Source organism: Heteronotia binoei, chromosome 1 (assembly GCF_032191835.1).
Source record: "Heteronotia binoei isolate CCM8104 ecotype False Entrance Well chromosome 1, APGP_CSIRO_Hbin_v1, whole genome shotgun sequence".
In the NCBI taxonomy this organism is placed as follows: domain Eukaryota; kingdom Metazoa; phylum Chordata; class Lepidosauria; order Squamata; family Gekkonidae; genus Heteronotia; species Heteronotia binoei.
Window position 1 is genome coordinate 247,612,195 of NC_083223.1, and position 6,069 is coordinate 247,618,263.

General features: G+C 47.0%; 1 protein-coding gene and 2 non-coding genes across 3 annotated transcripts in view; 1 reads left to right on the forward strand and 2 right to left on the reverse strand.

Annotated features, from left to right (window-relative positions):
• Window positions 1-6,069, reverse strand: part of LOC132580290 (cGMP-dependent protein kinase 2-like) — a 185,941-nt gene that overhangs the window by 43,471 nt on the left and 136,401 nt on the right. The window lies entirely within an intron of this gene.
• Window positions 2,388-2,460, reverse strand: TRNAA-AGC (transfer RNA alanine (anticodon AGC)). The gene has a single exon. It is a non-coding gene; the product is annotated as a tRNA-Ala (tRNA).
• Window positions 3,750-3,822, forward strand: TRNAA-AGC (transfer RNA alanine (anticodon AGC)). Its single transcript has one exon. It is a non-coding gene; the product is annotated as a tRNA-Ala (tRNA).

A 6,069-nucleotide genomic window follows, 5' to 3' on the forward strand; every position in this document is an offset into this window, starting at 1 on the left:
CAAAAACACAGTGCGATACGGTAAAAGCAGGAACTGCAAGGGCCTGTTCAGATGCAGAGTTTAATCAGTTGTCGCTGTTGTTTCCTACAGGATTAAAAGTGGCTGATCAGACAGCAACATCTGTCTCCCAAAAGTCAATCGTCGCCCCCCTCCAATCCTCCTTCAAACCGGATTATTTTTGTTACCTGCTCATTTGTGGTGTTTTTTGAGTTGTCCGGTTACAACTCGTAGTTTTCTCCATCTGGATAGTTCTGCTGCAATACTAACCAACTTCCAGATGTCTGAAGGCTGTCCCAGACAAAAGGAGACTCAGACATACGGTTTACAGTTGTCATTTTTTTTACTACTTAGTGATATGCACATAACCACATAATGTTTTACCCATGCACATGCACATGATGCTCTTATGTGCCTAATGGTGGAGGAAACAAAAAACCGAACTGCATGGTGCCATTGTGTGGACGGCAGAAGATGGTTTCACTGCAGAGTGATTCGAATTGCAATATGGCAGTCTGATCAATAATATTCGGAACAAAGATATTCGGAGCAGAACTGGGTCAGTTTAACATGGACTCAACACGCTGTGTGAACAGGGCCTAAGACTGAAAAACAATGTCATGAAACATAACAATAAGCAGTCAAAGCTGGATTACAAAATAAAATGTGCAGGCATGGTGCTGTTTTTGGTCTTTTGCATTAACTCACTGCCAAGGGGAGAGATTAGTTATGCATTCTGACCTCACATGGTTGTAAAAGGGATAGAGGGGCAGTATTTAAAATGTACTCTTGCCCTACCTAATGGGCCTAAGGTAGCTGCGCTAGGTAGGCTGGGAAAATACTTCCAGTCACAGTGGGGAAGAAGCCATGGGGTCAGAACACAGAAGGAGCCCTAGCCATACCAATCAGGTGATGTTGCTGTCCTGATCTTGGTGTGCATGCAGATGCAGGAACCATGGCACCTTGTCTCTATGCTGCAGTCTTCCGAATGGTGGTAGTTTATTTTTTAAATTCTACAGAGGCTTGGTAACCTCCCTGGGCTTAGCTTGGGTTTCCTTGCCTTAGCACTGCTTGGTGTGCTGCCCAAGCTTCTTGCCTTCCATGTGGTTATAACTCTTGTCTTCCCCTGCCTGGCACATAGAGGATTTCAAGTGAGCATGTTGGATGCTTGCAGCTCAATGGGTCCCATGCTTAGTGGTCTATGAGAGATTTGTCCTAGACTGTAACCCAACTCCCTTAAGCACCACAACCCACTAGCTAAAATGGAGAGTTGGGGAATGATGAAAACTGTTCTGGGTCCCCATTGGAAGAAAGACAGTATAAATGAAGTTAATGAATAAACATCCCTGTTATCTTCCAAATGTGATAGCTTGCCTCCCAGTGAAATGCTACTTGGCCTTGAAGCCCTAACTACTGTTTTTTTTACTGTGGAATTGCTCCTGCCCAGGGCGCTTCTCGATTCACTTGTCAGAAGTGTGAGGAAGAATCCTTAGGAAAGAAAGGATAAGGTGGGGAGGAGGGCAGGACTGAGGCAGGTACACTCTTGTGGGTTTGGGATGCATTTATTTGCCTGCAACCCAGAGAATTGGCCCCTGCAGCCTGCAGTTGTTTTAAGCAGCCCAGAGTTGATTCCAGTCACCTGTCCTTAAAACTGACTTGTAGCATTGGTGCAGGTTGCCTTGGATAACCCAGGCTGACAAAATCTTGTCCCATCTGGGATACGAAGTGGGATCAATCATGATCAATATTTGGACGGGAGATCACAAAGAAATGGAAAAGCAATCATTTATGAGGCTTAAAAGCCCATAAGCCATACACCCATAAACACATAAAATTACAAATTTAAAATTACAGTAAAACAGAAGTTTGCCACATCTTTTATACAGTCATGACAAAGGCTATTTAGCAAGTCTCAGTCTTGTAAATTCAGAAAAGGGTGAACAATTCATTATTCATTTAGTCATAATTTTTTCTCTTCCTGTTTTAAATTTAGGGCAATGAGAAAAGATATGTGCCAGATCGTCTACAGTCTTTAGTGGGCAGTCACAAACACACTGAGTTGTAGGGATACCTAGGATAGGGGACTTCATTTGAGCAGTTGGAAGTGCATTACAACGGGCCATGATATATGCTCTAATTTTGGGGGTAGTCAACATGTATAAATAGGTTGTTCAGATTTTGCTGAAAATGGATGAATTGGTGAGCATGTCCATTTAGTATCAGTTAAGAGCTCTTGATCAGTAAGTCTCCTGATAAACGCTATTCTATTATTCGGTGTTAATTTCACTGTTACTGGTGAGAAATACCTGGGATATGGGCAGGCAATGGCAAAACCACCTCGGAACTTCTCTTGCTTTAAAACACTAAAGGTGTTTCAAAACCTCAGTTGTTGGAGGATGCGGGCATCGATCCCGCTACCTCTCGCATGCTAAGCGAGCGCTCTACCATTTGAGCTAATCCCCCTTCACTTCAGTGACAACCTACTGAATTGAATAAAAACTTCTCTCCAGCAGGGGGTAATGGCTAAAACAGTGAGTTCCTAGTGAGCACATCGGCACACATGAAGCGTTCGACGTGGGCGGAGGGGCCTTGACAGCAAAAAAAAATCTATCAACGGGTGACAGGCTTGCATCAGGACGGTCCCCAATACACACTTTCTAGAGCTGTCAACTGGAGGTTTTAAGCAAAGCATTGAATCAATGAGATTACTTAATATGACAGATTTTGCACTGCTCCCTGAAATTTTGAGTCAGTGAGCACCAGTGTTCCCTCTAAACTGAGTTAGCGTGAGTTAGCTCACTGATTTTTAGCCTCCAGCTCACACATTTTTGTCTTAGCTCAGGCCAGATGACCCCAGAGCACAATAATTTATGCAGTAGCTCACAACTTTAATGTCAGTAGTTCACAAAACAGAATTTTTGCTCACAAGACTCTACAGTTTAGAGGGAACACTGGTGAGCACCACGCATCTGAGCAAGGGCTGCATGTGTTTCCTTCACTGCCTATCTCTGCGGGGAGCGGAGCTTACCTGAACTTATTCAGGCAGGTTTGAACCCCAGCCTGGGGCGTGGCCGAGCCGGGAGGTCCAGCGGCAGCGGATAACAGATATTCTCATCATTCCTCTATAAAAATGGTTGGAAAACTCTTTCATAAATGCAGAGTAAAGCTGTTGGCCAGCGGAGCACACGGTGCTCCAGCATAATCAGCTCGGCAAACCCATTAGAACGGATAAAAGGAAGTACTTCTTCACCCAAAGGGTGATTAACATGTGGAATTCACTGCCACAGGAGGTGGTGGCGGCTACAAGCATAGCCAGCTTCAAGAGGGGTTTAGATAAAAATATGGAGCAGAGGTCCATCAGTGGCTATTAGCCACAGTGTATCATTGGAACTGTCTGGGGCAGTGATGCTCTGTATCCTTGGTGCTTGGGGGGGGGCAAAGTGGAAGGGCTTCTAGCGCCACTTGTGAACCTACTGATGGCACTTAGGGGGGTTTTGGCCACTGTGTGACACAGAGTGTTGGACTGGATGGGCCATTGGCCGGATCCAACATGGCTTCTCTTATGTTCTTCCCTGAGCTTCGCCCAAGGCTGATTTAAATAGGCTGCACGGGACAACAAAAGCCTCACCCCACCCCCACTCCGAACGCTTCATGGGCGTTGATGTGCTCACTAGGAACACGCCGTTGTTTTAGCCATTGCCCCCTGCTGGAGAGAAGTTTTAGTTCAGTTTAGTAGACGTTATGAACAAGGTGGGGGATTAGCTCAAATGGTAGAGCGCTCGCTTAGCATGCGAGAGGTAGCGGGATCGATGCCCGCATCCTCCAACAACTGAGGTTTTGAAACACCTTCCAAAATTTAAAAACAAAAAGGCAGTTTTTATTACATACAGAACATTCAATCTTTCCAAACCAAGACAGAACAAGTACATTTGATCTATGCTTTAGCGCGGAGAACCGATGCGCGTCGTCGTTAGTAGTTCTACGCTCGCCTTTTCAGAGGGGGAAGGGGGCCAGGAACTGAAGGTGTCTTTTAAAGAGGCAGTCTTTTTGGCCATGAATGAGCAGAAAGAACATCGTCATCTTTGCAGTAATATTCCGTTGTCGGATTCACCGAGATAAACGGGCCTTGCTTCCTATGAATTAAGGTGGGTAGTAGCCGTGTTGGTCTGAAGCAAAAAAGTCCATTGACATCCTTTCAAAACAACAGACCAGAATTAGAACGGAATTCAAACATACTTTTCTCATCTTGGTGGTAAAGGTGAATGTTCTGTATGTAATAAAAACTGCCTCTTTGTTTTAAAATTTTGGAAGGTGTTTCAAAACCTCAGTTGTTGGAGGATGCGGGCATCGATCCCGCTACTTCTCGCATGCTAAGCGAGCACTCTACCATTTGAGTTAATCCCCCCTCCCGGTGACCAGTTCTGCTAAGAAAACCTTAGGTCCAGAATTAAACTTCGTTTGTCTTAAAGGTGCCACTGGATTCAAATTTTATTCTGTTCCTAGGAAGAAGTGACGGTATACATACACGTTTGGGAAGACTTATAACAATATAGTGATTAACAAACATTCTCACATTTTGACATGTTACTGTTTTATTGGTTTCTCACGCTCAGGTTACCCAGATCAAAGGCTTGCTCAATTTGTTAATTTTACTATTCTGTCATTGGATCTTAAATTTTTACCGTTTTGCATTCTGAATCACTGCCTACCAACTATATGGAGCTCTGCTCACTGTACCTGATCTATCGTCTGATGAAGTGTGCTTGGAGCACACGAAAGCTTACGTCCTGAATAAAACTTTGTTGGTCTTAAAGGTGCACTTGACTCCTACTTTGTTCTACTGCTTCAGACCAACACGGCTGCCCGCTTGGATCTATCTGCCTCCTTTATTTGATCCTAAATACAGCCCGGAGAACGAGTACAGGTAACACCACCCCGTCCTGCGCTGCCTAAGAAGCAGCTGTTCCTGTAGCTTCACCCGGTCACGAAAGCTTTTATCGAGAGTAATCTTAACATATGGACACAGAAAAGAGATCAACATACAGAAATGAAGCCTGCGTGGCTTTCGGGACGGGGACCACACATCCTCACGTTACTTGTAAACACGTATAGGACTATTTTTTGTAAGAAAAACCCGCACAATGGCCAAAGGCTGAGTTCCCGGCGCTTAATTTGTGCGAATCGGGCCACGTTAGCCCCTCCCCTGCTCAGGGACTCCGTCCCCCTTCCGGCTGTGTCACGTGCCACACAAGGTAAGGGATGGAACTGCTGCAGCAGCAGCAGCAGCAGCGTCAACCCCGCCTTCTTCCGTTCCCCGTAGCAACCAAACAGTTCCGTCGCCATGGAAGGGACGCGGCCAGCCAATGGTGCGTCTCGTTGCTATGGAGAAAATTTACGAGCCAATGGCCGACCGTGTTGCTGTGATAGGTGTGCGCCGGCCAATGAGCAACCGCGCTGTTGTTGCCTAGGTAGTGGAGCGAGGGTAGGGCTGGGCTGGCCCGGGCCCCTGGCGGCGGCAGCGGTGGCAGCAGCGGCGGCAGCAGAGGAGCAGGTCGGCCTGAGCGTGGAAAAGGGAGGCGGGAAGGTTGGGCTGGTGGTCATGACCTTGGCACGAACACCCACTCATATTGGGCGTGCATGCAAATATAGGTGAACGTGGGGCGTGTCCTGGCCAGTGACCATTCCCCTCCCTGTCGACCGCCTCAGGTTCCAGAAAAGAGGGGTAGAGATGGACCGACCCGGCGCCGTGGGTTCGCTCCTGGTAGCAGGCTTGCAGATAACTGACATATCAGCCTTTTCCCGTGGGAGATCTCTCCTGGGGCTGAACTAGGTTTTCTGAGGCTTCGTGTCCTTTTCTCGCCTTCAGTGGGACCGACAGACCCGATCCTGAGGGGGGACTGACCCTTCAGGGCCTGCGGCCACCTCAGGGCTCTCTGGGCAACTGCTTGGAGACCCTTGGCTCTGCCTGAGATCCTGCTTCTTCCTGCTACCCTCATTAGGAGACCCCCATGATAATGATGAAAGAGCAGTGTGGGTACCAGTGGCTAGTAGTTCACCTCATGGCTCACAAGT